This window comes from Symphalangus syndactylus, chromosome 14, assembly GCF_028878055.3.
Source record: "Symphalangus syndactylus isolate Jambi chromosome 14, NHGRI_mSymSyn1-v2.1_pri, whole genome shotgun sequence".
NCBI classification, from domain to species: Eukaryota; Metazoa; Chordata; class Mammalia; order Primates; family Hylobatidae; genus Symphalangus; species Symphalangus syndactylus.
Window position 1 is genome coordinate 41,293,381 of NC_072436.2, and position 18,389 is coordinate 41,311,769.

General features: G+C 39.7%; 1 pseudogene; it reads left to right on the forward strand.

Moving 5' to 3' along the window:
- The first annotated feature begins 3,997 nt into the window (after positions 1-3,997).
- Positions 3,998-4,094, forward strand: LOC129463360 (uncharacterized; annotated as a pseudogene).
- Positions 4,095-18,389: the final 14,295 nt, after the last annotated feature.

Sequence of the window (18,389 nt, forward strand, 5' to 3'; positions counted from 1 at the left end):
GTGGCGGGGCCGGGCTGCGAGAGACGTGGCCGGATGGCTCCTCGAGTGTCTGCAGGAGGGGGAGGCGGCCCACGGGACCTACCAGGGTCACCAGCGCCTCTGCTCCCGGCCCAGTACGGGCCGCGGTTTTTCCTGCGGGACGCCCGCTGCCTTAGGAGTTCCAGACGCACCAAGCAAACGGGCCCCAAAACCATTAGCCGAGGCGGACAGGGGTGGGATAACAAAGAACAAGGCGGCTGTAGAATCCTTAAATTTTTTTGTTAAAACCTTTGTTCTTGTAATAGGGAAATGCAGTTTCTCCTTCAGAGTTGTAGCAAGTTATCTGTTTTTGTAACGTTTAGTGCTCAGAATCGTGTTTTAAGGAAAATAGCTTGCCATGCAGTTTTTTCTTATATTTGCTGTTAAATTTACCCAAATATTACTTAAAATAGTAATAGCTATTGAAATAATTATATAAACGTTACTATTTCGTAATAATATTAACATGTAAAATGTATGGGAGTATTTTATAAATAAAAAGTATTAGGCATTTTTTTTTTTTTTTTTTTTTGAGATGGAGTCTCCTCTGTCGCCCAGGCTGGAGTGCAGTGTCGCGCTCTCGGCTCACTGCAACCTCTGCCTCCCGGGTTCAAGCAATTTTCCTGCCTCAGCCTCCGTAGTAGCTGGGACTACAGGCACGCACCACCAGGCCTGGCTAATTTTTGTGTTTTTGGTAGCGATGGGGTTTCCGCATTTTGGCCAGGCTGGTCTGGAACTCCTGACCTCAGATGATCCGCCCTCCTGGGTCTCCCAAAGTGCTGGGGTTACAGCCGTGAGCCACCGTGCCCGACCATGCGTGAGTTTCTTATACTTATGAAGTGACCTTAAAATTTTTTTTTAATGACAAGTCAGTGTTTTGGCTTAATATATTAGTCCTGAAGGAAAGTTCCTTGCTTTTTACTAAAATGATAGACTTAATAATTAATCCAAATATCTGACTTAATTTGTCTTTCCTTAATAATACATTTTACTAATACATAAATGGAATGCGTTCAAAAACAATTGCAGTGAGTGGATTAAATTAGAAATGTAAAGTTTTTGATATTAACATATACATTGAAAATAAAGGCCAGGTGTAATGGCTCACGCCTGTAATCCCAGCACTTTGGGAGGCTGAGGCGGGCAGATCACCAGAGTTCGGGAGTTCGGGACCCGCCTGACCGACATGGAGAAACCCAGTCTCTACTAAAAATAAAAATTAGCCGGGCGTGGTAGCCCATGCCTGTAATCCCAGCTAATCGGGAAGCTGAGGAAAGAGAATCGCTTGAACCCGGGAGGCGGAGGTTGCGGTGAGCCGAGGTTGAGTCACTGCGCTCCAGCCTGGGCAACAAAAGCGAAACTCTGTATTAAAAAAAAAAAAAAAGTTGAATACAGCCAGTGACAGGACCTGTAGTCGCACTTTTTTTTTTTTTTTTCAGTTGAATGCAGCCAGTGACAGGACCTGTACTTATAGCCACATTTTACCATAATAAATTTGTAGGAAGCTTCATAGATCTGAAGAAACTATGTTAACATTTGGAGTTACATTAAAATCTCAGGACTTCAGTTTTATTGTAACTGTTTTAGTTACTTTAGGCCTTTCTATAGCTAATTTGGGTAGCTGCTTTCTTGAAGTTATCCAAAGGCCCTTGTGGTAAACAGTTGCTGTTCTTTCTTGCACTTCTGTTTTTCCTGTCCCCTGTATCTGGAGGTCTGAGAATTCCTTTCAAACCTTCGTTAAGGTGTTTGGTTTGTGTTGGTGTAGGACAGTGCAGTTCTCTCTGGATGAAAAGCCTCCTTTTCTAACCGTTGGCATGCGCCACTTAAGTTTGATGATGAAATTTGTCATCAGGCCTTGGTCTTTCTCTCTAGGTAACAGAAAGGGGAGGTGTGTGTGTATGAGCATTGAGGGGCAGTGCTCCTTTGAGGCTATGGGTTTTTAGAATCTAGAAGTGCTTAGAGATCTGTGACACCTTGTCTTTAATTGCCTCAGTTAAGGAGCAATATAGGTATCAAAGAGATTACACTAATTAATTTTAAACCTAACAGATTTTACCTGATAATGACATATGGATCATGAGAACTGCAGAACTCTTGTCACATAATGACCTTGTCCAAACCTCAGCAAAAAGAGACCACCAAACCATAGCAAGGCTTGTAGCAGCATAAGGTCGTGTTCGTAGGATGATCGCATATCTCTCCCCAGGCTTCTCGGGTTAAATGTCTCCCAGAGAAAACACTGCCCACCTGGCCATAGGCCCTTGACCCCCTTTCTTGGAGCATTTACAAAAAAAAAGAGCTTAAAATTGTGAGTCCTTCCTCTGTCCCCTTGACATGTATGTGTTCTCTCCTACAATTCAGGAGTATCTTTCTCAAGGACCTGAAAGCCATTCCTTTGAAATTTAATCATCTGGAAGGTTGCTATCTCCCATTCTTGGTGGGAGGGTAGAATCCTGACTTCAGTGATAATCGCTAGCTAGCTGACGCAGCTGGTCTAATCACTTTCATACTGACTGACTTTGAAATTTTTTGCATGCATTCCGGCTCTTTCCCCCTCCCTTATTCTCTCTTTAAGCTGCTCAATTATCTCTGCATTGAAATGGAACGCTGCTCTTTCCCCTACTGTTAGTAATTACTGAATAAAATTGGTTTTCACCACTTTAATGTCCAGTTTTTTTTATCTTTGTCAACCTTCCCCACCCCCTATGCACACAAAAATTGTAACGGACGTAAAGGTACCAACACTTTATTTTGCTAAATAAATTAAACATATTAAACATCTTACAGTTATTTCATAAAAGACATTTTAACATCAAGAAAGTAGGAAGGATATCATTTTTGTTTCGTTGGTTTTTGTTGTTGGTGGTTTTTTTTTTTTTTGAGACAGAGTTTCACTTCACCCGCTGCAGTGGCACAATCTCGGCTCACTGCAACCTCCGCCTTCTGGGTTCAAGCAATTCTCATGCCTTAGCCTCTCGAGTAGTAGCTAGGATTACAGGCACGCACCATCATGCCTACTAATTTTCGTATTTTTAATAGAGACGGTGGTTTCTGCCATGTTGGCCAGGCTGGTCTCTATCTCCTGACCTTGAGTGATTCATCCGCCTTGGCCGTCCAAAGTGCTGGGATTACAGGCATGAGCCACCGCGCCTGGCCAAGGATATACTTTAAAAAGCCAATTACTTTACTTTGAATTCCTTTACATTTAGTGTTAAGAAAAATTCCTTTTATTGCCCATGTTTTGTTCCAGATGGTAAGAATAAGCCCTGGTATACCAAGGCTCCCAGTATTGGACCACTAGACATTCGGAGACTGGTCAGGCTTGGGACAAAAGCGGTCTCCTAGGTGATCGTCCTAGCTGGAGGATTAGGGGCCCTTTTCCCCATCCTTCCTGGTAGCTTATACAAACCCTAAATGTATATGTGGCCCTAGGCAGGGGGACGGAGCCCCAGTTACAACTATTTTCTGCCTACCTACCAGCATAGGGGCTTAGAGTTAGAATTAAATTGAGAGGAATAATTCCCTGTACAGTACACATTGAGGTTACAAATGAATGCTTGTGTTATTCACTGGAAAGTTTTTAACACACACACACACACACACACACCCTAAAAATACAAGCATCTGAACAGTAGCCATGTCTTTGAAAAAGTACTTTTATTTTATTTTAAAACAGAGTCTCACTCTTGTCACCCAGGCGGAGTACAGTGGCATGATCTCGGCTCACTGCAACCTCCACCTCCTGAGCTCAAGCGATTCTCCTGTCTCAGCCTCCCGAGTAGCTGGGCCTACAGGCGTGCACCACCACACCTGGCTAATTTTTGTATTTTGTAGAGACAGGGTTTCACCATGTTGGCCAGGCTGGTCTCTAACTCATGACCTCAGATGATCCGCCCACTTGGGCCTTCCAAAGTGCTGGGATTACAGGTGTGAACCACAGCACCCGGCCTGAAAAAGTACTTTTAAAATGTTGCCTCCAATTCTTTTGCGGCTCATACGCATGATGATTAGATTTTCATGTGCACGTGTGAGATGTGCCTCCTCAAGCCTTGTTATGACCTCAGCACATCCAGATGTGCTGGAGTGCAGTGGCACAATTATAGTGCTAGTGATCTGTGACACCTTGTCTTTAGTTGCCTCAAATAAGGAGGAGTGTATGTATCACAGATATCACACTAGATAATACAAGAACTAGAACTGCAGCCTTCTACCTCAGCCACCACCATCACCCGCCGTCCACACCCCCCCACCACCCCAAGTAACTGGGACCACTGGTACACTCTATCACATCTGGCTTATTTTTTATAGAGGCGAGGTCTTATTATGTGCCCAGCCTGGCTAATTTATTTGTATTTTTGTAAAGTCAGGGTCTCGCTGTGTTATTTAGGACTCATTTCTCTTAATACAATTTTGTAATTTTTTCCTATGTCTTTATTTTTGTAGAGACAGGGGCTCGCCGTGTTGCCCAGGATGGTCTTGAACTCCTGGCCTCAAGCAATCCTCCAGCCTCAGCCTTCCAAAGTACTAGCAATACAGAATTAAGCCACCACACATGGCCTTAAGTTTTAATATAGAGTTTAGAAGTAGTCATTTAGAATTTATAATTTGATACAACTTTTAGAGTTATCAAGTTCCATAAAGAAAACTTGAGATTTTTATTAGCATTGCCTTGAATTGATAGACCAATTTTGAAAGAACTGATGATTGCTTAGTTGTGTCTTTCATTTTATGAATATGTAATATCTCTCCATTTATTTAGGACTCATATCTCTTAATACAATGTTGAAATTTTTCCTATATGTCTTTCATTTATATAAATATCTTGCATCTTTTATAGATTTATTCCTATTTGGTATTTGTATTAGTTTTCTGTTGCTGCATAACAAGTTGCAACACACCTAGTGTTTTATTTCTTCCTTTCCAATCCTTAGACTCCAGTTTCTTTTTCTGCCCTGGCTAGGATCTCCAGCTCTAGGACATGCAATCTTGTGTTAAATAGAAGTGGTTATGTTGGATATCCTTGTCTTGTTTCCCAGTGTTCAAGGAGATGACTATAAAGTTTTCCCATTTAGGATGATATCTGGGTATTTTATATACAGTCGTCCCTCAGCATACATAGGGGATTGGTACCAAGACCCCTGCATATACCAAAATCCACGCATACTCGGCCTTGGCAACTCTATTATATGAAAAGTGGGTCCTTTGTATACGCCGGTTTCTGCACCCCTCCGATACTCCCAAGTTTGGTTGAAAAAAATTTTCATATAAGTAATTCATTGATTTTTTTCCCTAAGAATTCACTTTTTACTGTAGGTCATAATTTTTTACTCTTATTTTTATTGTCTCTGTTTCATCAATTTTCACTCAATCATATTATATCTTTATTCCTGCTTTCTTTTTGGTTATTATTTTATTTTTAACTTCTTCATTCATTAATTTTGATGTATCTTTTCTATTATAAGTATTTATGGCTATAAATTTCTCTTGAAGAACTGCTTTTGCTGAATCCTATAAGTTTTAACATGTGGTATTTTTATTTTCATTCAGTTATTTTATAATTTTTATTATAATTTACTCTTTAACCCATGAGTTACTTAGCAGTGTTTTTAACTTCTAGCTTAACTGCCATGAGGTCATAAATTGTGGACTGTATAACACCTATTCTTTACAATTTTGAGGTTTTGTGTATAAGATTCATTTTTGTAAATGTTCCATTTGTGCTTTAAAAATGTAAATTCTCTCATTGTTAAATGCAGAACTCTATATATGTCCAGTAGGACAAGATTATTCATTGTAAAGTTCTTATTTTCTATATCTTTGCTGATTTTTCTTCATCTGTTTGATGAAACAATCAAGTAATTTAAATCCCTTGCAATGATGTATTTCTCCACTTCTTTTACAGTTGTATCACATATTCTTCATTTATTACAAGGATATTGTACAAAAGTGCCCAAAGTTGTTTCCCTTCCTAGTAAGTTATTTAGTAACTTTCTCCATTTCTAATGATGCTGTTTTTCCTAAAGACTTTTAAATCTTTTTTTTTAATATTCATATAGCTATAAAACCTTTCTCTTAGTTGCTGTCTGATGAGTCTTTTTTTTTTTTTCATTGTTTTTTCAGCATTTCACAAGCTCAAGGCTCTGTGCTACCCTGATTTTAGTTTGGAGGACACCAATATAAAATGTGGGTCACTGTCTGTCCAAGGCAGTGGTGAGGGAAACAAGGGCACAATTGGAACTATTTCTTTTCTAATTTACCCTCTCACAACCTTCCCAAGCTGCTTCCTGCCCCAGGCCCAAGACACCAACTGTTGTGGTTTGAGTGTGTCCCCCAAAATTCATGTGTTGGGGACTTAATCCTCAATGCAACAGTATTGGGAAGTGGGGCCTAATGGGAGGTGCAGAGGTCATGAGGGGTTTGCCCTCATGAATGGATTCACGCTGCCATAAAAAAGGATTGCAGGAGTTGTTTCTCTCTCTTCTGCTGCTCTACCATGCGAGGACATGGTTCTCTTCCCTTTCTTGCCCTTCCATCTTCTACCAGTGGGGACACAACAAGAAGGCCCTCACCAGGCCACATGGCAGTGCCTTGATCTTGGACTTCCCAGCCTCTAGAACTGTGAGGAATACATTTTTGTTGTTTCTAAGTCAACTAGTCTCAGGTATTCTGTTATAGCAGCACAAAACATACTAAGACACCAACCCACAGCCATCAGTTTAAAACAGCACCTAGTCCCACAAACTCCACCATTGCCATTGAATCTCCAGAGGTTTCTCACAATTTTCTGTTACTTGTTACTTTGTTAACATTTTACCATATTTATTACACTATTAGATATCTATTCTTTCCTTTATCCATCCATCAGTTGATTTTATCTTTAGACACATTTCAAAGTAAGTTGCAGACTTCACTGGTTTTAGTCTGTTTGGGCCACCATAACAAATTATCATAGACTGGTGGTTTATAAACAACAGAAATTTATTTCTCACAGTTCTTGAGTCCAGAAAGTCCAAGATCAAGGTGCCAGAAGATTTGGCTGGCTTCCTGATTCACAGATGGCTGTCTTCTCATTGTGTCTTCACATGGTGGAATCGACAAGGGAGCCCTCTGGTTTCTTCACATGGTGGAATCGACAAGGGAGCCCTCTGGTTTCTTCACATGGTGGAATCGACAAGGGAGCCCTCTGGTTTCTCTTTTATAAGGGCACTAATCTCATTCAAGAGGGCTCCAACCTCATGACCTAATCACCACCCAGAGGCCTCATCTTCAAATACCATCACATTGGGGATTACGTTTCAACATACTGAATTTCAAAATTTCAAATTTTCAACATAAATTTGGGAGGAACACAAGCATTCGGTCTATAGCACCTTCTAAACACTTCAGCATACAAATCATTAATTAGAATGTAATATTTTTGCGGTACCATTTTAAGGTAAATTTTACATACAGTGAGGTGCAGAATCTTGAGAAAACAATTTGATGAATTCTGAAAAATGCAGGAAATACATACACCTGTGTCACCCAAATCCTTATGAAAACATAAAACATGACCATACCCTAGAAATTTCCCTCCACCCCTGCCCATTCAATCCTCATCTGCATCCAGAGGCAACCATTCCTCTGACTTTTTTCACTATAAATTAGTTTTGCCTGATTTAAAACATGGTGTGATTTATAAATAGAATAAATGCTGTTTTGTGTAAGGCTTTTTTCACTCAGAAAAATGACTTTCTTCATTTATTTTTTATGTTAAAAATTGCCTTTTTTCAGTTTTTATATCTCTTGCTTTTTCAAAATCTTAGAGGGAAAGCATTCAATCATATGAAGTATGCTATTAGCCGTAGTTTTTGACATGCCCTTATCAGATGGAGGAAATCTATCTTTTTGTTTTTGAGATTTTTGTTATTTATTATTGATTTCTTTTTTAATTCCACCGTAGTTAGAGAACATACTTTATATTATTTCAATTCTGTGACATTTGTTAAGGTTTATCTATTAAGGAAATCTTTCTGTTAAGGAAGTCTATCTATGCCTAATTTGCTGAATTGATGTTGGATATTGTCAAATAATTTTCTGCATCAGTTGATGAGATCATATAGTTTTTCTTGTTTTGACTCACAACATGTTGGATTGCACTGAATGATTTGCAAATAACAAACCACCTTATATTTCTGATAAGAACTCCACTTAGTTGTTGCATATTATTCTTTTTATATTGTTGGATTTGATTTTTAACATTTAGTTAAGGATTTAAAAATCTATGCTCAGGAGGGATATTGGTCTGCAGTTTTCTTTGTTTGTTTTTGACTGTTTTTGGAATCGGATTAATGCATGCCTAATAAAATAATTTGGGAAGTGTTCCTTTCTTTTCTATTTTCTGCATGAGGTCATATAAAACTGGTATTTCTTCCTTAAATGTTTGGTAGAATTCTCCAGATCTGGGGCTTGAGATTTCTTATTTTAGAAGGTTTTAAGCTATGAATTTAATTTCTTCAATAGTTATTGTTCTGTTAGATTGTGTACTTTACCTTAGATGAGTTTACATGGTTTGTGGTTTGTGAGGATTTGGCTTTTAATCTAAGAGAGTTTCATAAAATTGACTTACTTTTTTTTTTTTTTAATTATCGGTGGAGTCTGTACTGAAATATCCTCTTTCATGTCCGATTGGTAATTTGTATCTTTTCTCCTTTTTCTTTTCAGTTTTGCTAGAGATTATCAATTATCTTTTCAAATAATTAGATTTTGGTTTAACTTTATTGTTTTTCTTCTCTTATCTTTCATTGATTTCTGCCTTTATCTTTAATATATCATTCTTTCTGCTTGTTTTTTCTAATTTCTGAAGGTAAAAGTTTATTTATTTGAGATCTTTAAGTATTTAGAGCTCTAAAGTTCCTATAAATACTGCTTTAGCCATATCTCACAAATTTTGCTATGTTGCATTTTCACATTCATTCAGCTCAAAATATTTTCTTTCTTTCTTTTTTTTTTTTTTTTGAGACTTGAGTCTTGCTCTTTCGCCCAGGCTGGAGTACAGTGGTGCAATCTCAGCTCACTGCAACCTCTTCCTCTCTGGTTCAAGCAATTCTCCTGCCTCAGCCTCCCGAGTAGCTAGGATTACAGGTGCATGCCACCACACCCAACTAATTTTTGGTAAAGATGAGGTTTCACCATATTGGCCAAGCTGGTCTTGAACTCCTGACCTCAAGTGATCCACCCGCCTCAGCCTCCCAAAGTGCTGGGATTGCAGGTGTGAGCCACTGCACCTGGCTTCAGTTCAAGATATTTTCTGATTTACTTCGTGAATCCTCCTTTGACTTATGGAATTTTTAGAGGTATGTTGTTTAATTTCCAAGTATTTGGAGGTTTTGTTGTTGTTGTTGTTATTTATTATTGATTTCTTATTCAATTCCATTATGGTTAACAAATATACTCTCTATTATTTCAATACTATTACATTTGTTAAAGTTTATTTTATAACCCAGTTTATGGTTTATCTTGGTGAATTTTCCGTGTGCTTTGTATATTTGTGCATACCTATTTAGGACTGTTATGACTTTATGGTGAATCTGCCTTTTTGTAATTACACAACATCTATATTTATCTCTGCTAATTTTTTACTGTAAGGTCCACTTTGTTTGATATTAATACAATCACTTTGGCTTTCTTTGGTTTAGTGTTTCTTAGTATGTATTCTACCAACCTTTACTTTTAACCTGTCCATATCATGTTTAAAGTGAGTTTCTTTCCAGGGGTGGTGGCTCACACCTGTAATCCCAGCACTTTGGGAGGCTGAGGTGGAAGGATCAATTGAGCTTAGGAGTTCGAGACCAGGCTGGCTAATATGGTGAAACCTCATCTCTACTAAAAATACCAAAATTAGCCGGGCATGGTGGAGTGCACCTGTAATCCCAGCTACTCAGGAGGCTGAAGCAGGAGAATCCCTTGAACTTGAGAGGTGGAGGTTGCAGTGAGCTGAAATTGTGCCACTGCACTCCAGCCTGGGTGACAAGAGCGAAACTCCATCTCAAATAAATACATAAATAAATAAATAAGTAAATAAAATAAAATAAAATGAGTTTCTTGTAGAGAACACACAGCTAGATCATATTTATCCATTCTGACAATCTCTTTGTTTTATTTGGTAAATTTATCCCACTTGCATCCAATGTACTTATTAATATGTTTGATTTTGAGTCTATCTTTAACATTTTTTCTATTCATTCTCTTATTGCTCTTCTATTTTTTTCTTTTCTGCTTTAACATTTTGGGATATTCTATATTTGATTTACTTATTGTGTCTTTGAATATTCATTGAGTTTTTAATTTTAGTTTTTATATTTTTCAGTTCTCAAAATTCCATTTGGTTCTTTATGTCTTCTCTTTTTTTACTGAGATGCTCTACTTTTTCCATTTGTTTCAAGGGCATTTAGTGTAGCATTTTTATAAAAAGCTGTTTCAAAGTCTGTCAGATAATTCCAACATATAAGTCATCACGGCTTTGGCATTTGTTGATTGTCTTTTCCCAGGCAATTTGAGATTTTCCTGGTTCTTTGTATGCCAAATAAGTTTGAATTGTATCCTGGAGATTCTGAATAATAATATGCTATAAAACCTCTGGATCTTAGTTAAATCTTATGCAGAATGTTTATGTTTTTGTTTTTATAGGTAATAGATCCGGTTAGGTTCAGGCCTCGATTTCTAACACACTGCGATTCCAGTGCCTGTTCAACTGAATGCCTTTGCAATGCTACTTGAATCTTAGATCTGCACTACCAGGGACCAGTCAAGACATGGATGAATTATGTCTATTCAACTCTCAAAAGTCTTTGGCATGCCAGTTAGGATCAGATCCATGCATGCGCAACTGTATGGTAAGCCTGGGGGTTCAGAAATTTATGATGTCATTTTTCTAGGCCCCTTCTTCATTATGGTCTTCTAGAAATTTTTCAGGTCCCTGAAGCTTTATTTTTTGGTTGTCCAACCAGAAAGCTTGAGCTTCAGTTACCCCCACTTCTGCATACATTTGCAATTGTACCTATGTCTGGGCTTAGTGGCAGGAGGACCACAGAAAAAAGAAAATTAAAAACTTAACACTACTTCAGTGGTACTTTGAATTGTCATCTTCTTCACCAATCTGCATGCTTTAATTACTTTCTAGAGTCTTCAAACAATTCCATGCATCCTATCTAGGTAAACCTATATTCAGGGGATATAATGTGCTTTTACTATGTTACCTAGAACCAGAAATCCCATCATATATAAACTTTAACTACCAAATACCTTAGTAATATTGTTCTATTCACTAAATATTTACTTAGAATGATCAGTTTCTTCATTCTCCATTTTTTTCTTGTAACTCAAACCTTTCACCTGAGATTTGCTGCTATCAAATTCATTCTTTCTAATTTCTAAATTTATTCAGAATCTCCTAAATAATTTGCTCATAGTGACCTCTCTGTTTTTGTTTTCCTAAATATATCTTATAGCTCACCTCCATTTTTGAATAATATTGTTTCAAGGTATAGAATTCTAGTTCCTAAGTTTTATTTTCTTTCAATTTATTGAAGATATAATTTTATTGTCTTCTGCATTCCCTTGTTGCTGCTGTGAAGACAGCTGGCAGTCTAATTGTCATTATTCTGAAGGTAAACTTTTAAAACTTTTCTGTGGCTATTTTACATATTTTCTCTGCTTTTCTGTAGTTTCAGTATGGTGTGTCTTAGTATGGATTTCTTTTGATTATCCTGCCTAGTATTTGTTTAATGTCTTGATCTGTAAATTGGTGAGTTTCAACAATCTGGAAAAGTCTGTCTTTTCTTTTTTTTCTTTCTTTTTCTTTTTCTTTCTTTTTTTTTTTTTTTTTTTTTTTTTTTTTGAGACAGAGTCTCACTCTGTCACCCAGGCTGGAGTACAGTGGCACAATCTCAGCTCACTGCAACCTCCACCTCCTGGGTTCAAGCAATTCTCCTGCCTCAGCCTCCCAAGTAGCTGGGATTACAGGTGTGGGCCACCAAGCCTGGCTATTGTGTATTTTTAGTAGAGACAGGGTTTCACGATGTTGGCCAGGCTGGTCTTGAACTCCTGATCTCAAGAGATCCACCCGACTCGGCCTCCCAAAGTGCTGGGAATACAGACGTGAACCACTACATCCAGCCAGCCTTTTCTTTTCAAATATGTCCTCCTCCTCTTTCTTTTTTTCTTCTGTTCTTATTATTAGTTATATGTTAGACATTTAAATCTATTACATATGTTTTTATAATAATCTGTTTTGTAACTTCCCTTTTTTGGGTGGCAGTCTCTCTATGATGTACTCTGGATAATTTCTTCTGACTTATCTTCCAGTTCACTAATTTTCTTTTAAATCCTGTCTACTCTATTAAAGCCATCTTATTACTCAAAGTCTAATTGGATAATCAGAATCACTAGAAGATAAATAAATAGATAGATGACAGATGATAGCTAGCTAGATTTACAGAGATTTGACCTCATGCAATTGTGGGAGCCGTTTAAAACAGTCTGTAAAGCTCTTGTCTGATATTGGAGCTTCAGAGCTGCAAGATGGGGCCAGGCACAGTGGCTTATGCCTATAATCCCAGTACTTTGGGAGGGTGAGGTAGGAGGATTGCTGAGGCCAGGAGTTTGAAACCAGTCTGGGCAACACAGTGAGAATCCATGGGAGTGCAGTGAGCTATAATTGTGCCACTGATGGAGCAAGACCTTGTCTAAAAAACTTTTAGACCTGCAAGGCACATATTCAGGAAGGGAAGTTGGATGTAAAGTGGGAGAGAATGAGGACAATCTAGAATCCCTGAGCATAAACCCAGAACCTGTATTAGTCTCTTAGTCTGCTCTACTTTAATGATGTAGGTGTTGTGCAGGAGACTCTTGAGCCCTTTATCATGGAACTAAAGACATGCTTGGCCCAGAATTTAGAAAATCTGAAGGAGGATCTGGGATGAGTTATATCAGGTCTTGTTGTTGTCCCATATCAACAAGGTAAACCAGTAAACAACAATGTGCATGAGTTGCAATAGCATCTTCTGCCCTTTCACTGACCTCCTGAATGTAAAAAGCAATATGGCTACTGTTTTACTTCCACCACCCAAATTTTATGCAAAATCTATCTTGTGGTCCACCCTAACTAGAAATATGCAGGATAAGAATCCTGGAAAACATGGGTTAGCCTACCTAAGATGACATGTTACAAAATCACCAAGTATACACTAAGATGACATATTACAAAATCATCAAGTATACACTTATTTTTTTTTGAGACAGAGTCTTGCTCTGTCACCAGGCTGGAGTGCAGTAGCGCGATCTCGGCTCACTGCAACCTCTGCCTCCCAGGTTCAAGGGATTCCCCTGCCTCAGCTTCTTGAGTAGCTGGGACTACAGGAGCCTGCCACCATGCCTGGCTAATTTTTTGTATTTCAGCAGAGATGGGGTTTCACCATGTTGGCCAGGATAGTCTCCATCTCCTGACCTCGTGATCTGCCCACCTCGGCCTCCCAAAGTGCTGGGATTACAGGCATGAGCCACTGCGCCTGGCCCAAGTATACACTTTTTAACTAGGTACCTATAAATATCTCTTTAACCCATATTTAGTTTTCAGATAAAAGCAATAGCAAAGTCATGCCTCTGCCTAACGTGATGCAACGATCCCCCATTCCACCAAAAACATGCTACCCATTTTCCCAAGAAAGGATAAAAAGTCCCTTTTTCACTTCTGGGTGATGTTCATTCTTCTTTGAATTCTTCTTTTAGCTCAGTCACATGCCTCCTTTTATATCCTATAACTTAAATAGAGATATAAAGTTAACTACTATTAACGTATTTTGTGTTAGATGGTAGGGGAATAGTAGAAGGGAAAATTTTAAATATATGTTGTGTGTGTCTATCTGTGTGTAATTCCACACACGTATTTCCACAAATTTATATCAAATTAAGAATGATATATTCATGAATATTGCAATCATTTTTGCTACTGGTCATGTAGTTGGGAAGCAGCATCATTCGTCTGGGGTAATTCCTTAGGTTCATTGTCTCATGCCAAGGAAATCGAGGATGCAGACACACAAGGACTGAGTTTAAGAGCAGAAGTTTAATAGGTGAAAGAAAGAGAAAAGCTGCCTGGTGCAGAGGAAGGGGTCCCCCAACATTTCCAGGTTCAGGGAGAGATGTGGGTGGTTTTATAGATGAGTTTGAGGAGCTGGTATCTGATTTACATAGAGTGCAAAGGATTGGTCGGACCAGGTGCGCCATTTACATGGTGCTTGAAGAAGCTAGCAACCCCGCCCTAATCTTTTATTATGCAGATAGGTTTGCTACCTGGCTGGTGCCATGTTGCCTGTTCCCTGACTGTACATGTGGTGACAAAGAAAAGGGAAGGTGGAGCCTCCATGTTGGATATGCCTGGCTCCTAGGTAGCCCTTTTCTATTGGCACAGCTGCCGGCATTTACCTCTGCAAGGTTCTAGCTTGCTTTTCTATGTGTGCTGCTTGATTTTTCAGGCTGCTCTTTGTTAGAAATGATTTTGAAGCTGCTTTTTTATTAAAAGGGAAACCTTACTGAGGACTCTCTTACCCTCACTAACAGCCTAAACAATTTCTTTTAAGCTCCTGTATCAGTTGCAGCTTATATTTGTACAACTACCTTCTGCTCCTACCCTTTGCCATGTTCTCTTTCCCAAGCTGGTCTTGACTCCTTGCTGGGTGTGAGGCAGGAGAATAGGGTCTGGAGGCAGGGAACTTAAGGCCAATTCGTGCTGAATCAAGGAAAAACACCAAGGTCTGGGGGCAGGGAATCTGAGGCCAATTCATGCTGACTTCCCAAAGCTGGATCAAAAGGAAAACACCTGGGTCTGGGGGAAGGGATCCTAAGGCCAATTACTGTAAATATCCTAAAGCTGAACCAAAAGGAACTCCCCCCCCATCTCCTCACACCAGAGTAGCAAAGGATCAAAGGCTACTCTCCCTACAACTCTCCCCCATCTACCACATCTCAGATGGAAAAGGAAAGTGTCCTGGATTGGCCGAGGGCCTGGCAGGGACCATCGCTTCATCTACATAGGGCGCCAATTCACCTCAGCCTTTAATTAGCCAGAGACCAAATCCTTCATCTATAGGCACCTCAAAAGGAGTACTTAAAACCCAGAAAACTTTGCAACTGGGCCCTTGAGCTGCTTGCTCTGGCCCATTCCCACCCTGTGGAGTGCTTTCTCGCTTTAATACATTCCTGCTTTTGCTGCTTCGTCCCTGTGTTTCATTCCTTTGTTACTTTGTGCGTTTTGTCTAATTCTTTGTTGAAAATACGAAGGACCACCACAACTTACACTCAAGTGCTCTCCTTCCGATAATAGGTGGGTAACCCAAACCTTCATGCCTGAAGGGTTTGGGGCACTTTCAGTGCTGCCTGTGGTGGTGGTGTTTTCTATTAGCTTTAATCATAGAGCATAGGATTACTTAGTCTCCCGCCCAGGAAATCAGCTGCATCCTAGACATACTCTTCCTTAACTGTATTCTGTAGTCAGGATAACTTGATAGTTAGGATTAATCACCCCCGCCAATACAGTAAGCCCCTTCTTTACCTGTTAATGCACTGGCATGAGGAGCCTAAGGTGGCCAAACGGCAGTCTCAACGTCAAGTTTAATGGACTCATTGTCATGCCCCTTGATGCAAACATTCCTACTTTTGGGATTAACTGTACACCAGTGGTTCTCAAGTGAGGACGATTTTGCTCCCCACAGAGGACATTTGGTAATGTCTGGAGACATTTTGGGTTGCCACAACTGGGGAACAGCCGCTACTGACATCTAGCGGCAGAGGTCAGGGATGCTGCCAAGCTTCCTACAATGCGCAAGACTGTCCCCAATTATCCAGGCGGAAATGACAATAATGTTGAGGTTGAAAAAGTCTGCTCTAAACCAGCAGAGCCCAAAGTTGTGGAGATAGGAAGCAAACATTATTCTAGGGCATCACTAGGAATAATACAGAGAGGATCCATTCCCACGTGCAAGCCTTGATTCCCAGACCCCGAGTATACTGGCTATGGGAGAAACAGCACCACGTATTGGTGATTGCTTATTTATAGCACATACTCATAAGGTATTATATCTAGCTCATACTGTAACTGAGTTATCACAGGCCATTTCACCATTTTAACATGCCAGCTGCTTTTATTTTGGTAAAAGAAATATAATATAAAATTTGCCATTTCACTTTTTTTTTTTTTTTTTGAGACGGAGTCTCACTCTGTTGCCCAGGCTGGAGTGCAATGGCGCCATCTCGGCTCACTACAACCTCTGCCTCTCGGGTTTAAGCGATTCTCCTGCCTCAGCCTCCCGAGTAGCTGGGATTACAGGTGCCTGCCACCACGCCTGGCTAATTTTTGGATTGTTAGTAGAGACGGGGTTTCACCATGTTGGTCAGGCTGGTCTCGAACTCCTGACCTCAGATGAGTCACCTGCCTTGGCCTCCCAAAGTGCTGGGATTACAGGAGTGAGCAACTGTGTCTGACCAGCCATTTTAAGTGTATAATTCAGTGGCATTAGTTACATTCACATTGTTGTGCAACCATCACCATTTATGTATTTCCAAACTTTCCCATCACTCAAACAGAAATTCTGTCACTTTTAAGCAACAGTTCCCTGTTTCACCCTCTCTCAGTCCCTGGTAACCTGTAATCTACTGTCTGTCTCTATACAATTCCCTATTCTAGATATTTTGTATAAGTGGAATCATACAATATTTGTCCTTTGGTGCCTGGCTTATTTAACGTAGCATACTGTTTTCAAAGTTCAGCTAGGACACAAAATTCAGTTCTGACAGCATGTATCAGAGCATCATTCCTTTTTATGGATAAATAATATCCTATGTGTATATCACATTTTATTTATCCATTAATCAGTGGATGGACACTTGGTTTGTTTCTACGTTTTGGCTATTGTGAATAACGCTGCAATTAACATGAATGTACAAATATATGTTTCAGTCCCTGTTTTCAATTCTTCTGGGTATATACCTAGGAGTGGAATTGCTGGGTCATATGATAATTTTATGTTTAGGCCATCTGCTTTATAATAATAGGGAATTTCACTTATCTATTGCTATACAGGATAGCAAATTAGCCTAAAACTTTGTGGTTAAAAAAATAAACATTGATCTTCTTTATTATTATTATTATGTTTTGAGACAGAGTTTCACTCTTGTTGCCCAGGCTGGAGTGCAATGGCGTGATCTCGGCTCACTGCAAACTCTGCCTCCTGGGTTCAAGCGATTCTCGTGCCTCAGCCTCCCAAGTAACTGGGACTACAGGCATGTGCTACCACGCCCAGCTAATTTTGTATTTTTAGTAGAGACGGGGTTTCACCATGTTGGCCAGGCTGGTCTCAAACTCCTGACTTGAGGTGATCCACCTGCCTTAGCCTCCCAAAGTGCTGGGATTACAGGTGTGAACCACTACACCTGGCCCAACATTAATCTTCTTATATCCTCTGTGGGTCATGAATCTGCAAGCTACTTAGCTGGGTGGTTCTGTCCCACAGTTTCTCATGGGACTACTGTCAAGATGTCTTCTGGCTTGCTTAGTGCTGGGAGATCTGTTTCCAAGGTACCTCACCCATATGGCTGGCTCTCCACAGGCTGCCTGAGTGATTCATGACATGGTGACTGACTTCCCTTCATGCAGATGATTCAAGAGAATAAGGCAGAAACTACAATGTCTTCTTAGGACCTCAGAAATCATGCATCATCACTTTTGCCACATTGTATTTGTTAGAAATAAATCAGTAAATCCTATCCACATTAAAGAAGAGGGGACTAAATCTCCAACTTTTGCAGGGAGAAGTGTTAAGGAATTTTTTTAACACATTTTAATATGACCACACCATCCACTGATTTTTTTTTTTTTTTTTTTTTTTTTGAGACAGTCTCGCTCTGTCTCCCAGGCTGGAGTGCAGTGGCACGATTTCGGCTCACTGCAACCTCCGCCTCCCGAGTTCAAGCGATTCTCCTGCCTCAGACTCCCGAGTAGCTGGGACTACAGGCGCACACCACCCCGCCCAGCTAATTTTTGTATTTTTATTAGAGACAGGGTTTCACCATGTTGGCAGGATGGTCTCTATCTCTTGAACTCGTGATCCACCAGCCTTGGCTTCCCAAAGTGCTGGGATTACAGGCATGAGCCACCGCGCCTGGCCCCATCCACTGATTTTTAAAAATTTCAGTATTATATTTTTTATTTCTAGAAGTTCTACTTGGTTACTTCTCCCCAATTTCTCTATGACACTTTTTATAGTTGCTTTTTTATTAGTTAGATATTACTATATAGTAAACTACTTAAAAACTTAGTGGCTTAAAACAAGAACCAT